Below are 987 nucleotides of genomic sequence, written 5' to 3' on the forward strand. Positions count from 1 at the left end.
TACTTAGGCGCACGTGACTACAATAAAATGAAGAGGCAACTGCTACATTGCTGCTGAGGACACAGACTTCAGTACACTACACTGACACTTTAGAAAAAAATAATTAGTCTTTATTATGAAACTCCGAGCTGTAACCCTCTACAGCACAAATCGTATCTGAGCAGCTTCTCTTCTTTTTACAGGCCGTTGACACAGATTCTCGCTTGAAAGGTAACAATGGCTGTTAATGGGAGATTATTCAGGTCGAGCACAGAACAGGATATAATGAGGGGGTCACCTTAATACCAGCACTTGTCAGCGTTCCAAATTCAGGATATGGTAGAGCTGCAACAATTTCACACAGGAGATATCACCCCCCAGAGTCAGCATGAAATCATCTCACTGCAGTTACAGCACAGGGTTAGATAGAGTCAAGCTCCCTCTACAGTATTCCCCCTCCCAGGACAGAGGCGGCAATGGGTTACATAATAAGTAAAGTTTTATCTACACTATCTTCTCCCCCCCCCACTGCCAATCCAAAGCCCCCAAGAGAGGGGCAGCAGGGAATTAGATATAGAATAAAGGCTCCTCTACATTGTTCCCATCCAACATTCCCAGGATAGGTGAGACATGAGGTTAGATAAAACAGTCATGTTCTGTGACTCAAAGAAATAATCCACCTTAACCTCAGTGTTAGGAACAGAACCACTACAGCTGACAGAGGTCTCACAAAGCTCCTTGGTCCTCTCCAGTTCGAGGTGCAGTAAACTTCCATGAGCAAACAGGGCTGTGGCTCTCCTCAGAACGAGGGGCAATGAGCCATCAGACCAGAGAGATTTACATCTCACTTCTCTGTGGCAACGTCAGGGTCACTCCACTGCAGCTAGTACTCACCTGTCAACCAGAATACCTCGCCATCAGCAGACAGGACAAACAGAACAAAAACACGTCAAGGCCCAAGTGCGGGGGAGGGGGAGGGGGGCGCCCACGAGAGAGAGAGAGAGAGAG

The sequence above is a fragment of the Chiloscyllium plagiosum genome, chromosome 51 (genome assembly GCF_004010195.1).
Source record: "Chiloscyllium plagiosum isolate BGI_BamShark_2017 chromosome 51, ASM401019v2, whole genome shotgun sequence".
Lineage (NCBI taxonomy): Eukaryota > Metazoa > Chordata > Chondrichthyes > Orectolobiformes > Hemiscylliidae > Chiloscyllium > Chiloscyllium plagiosum.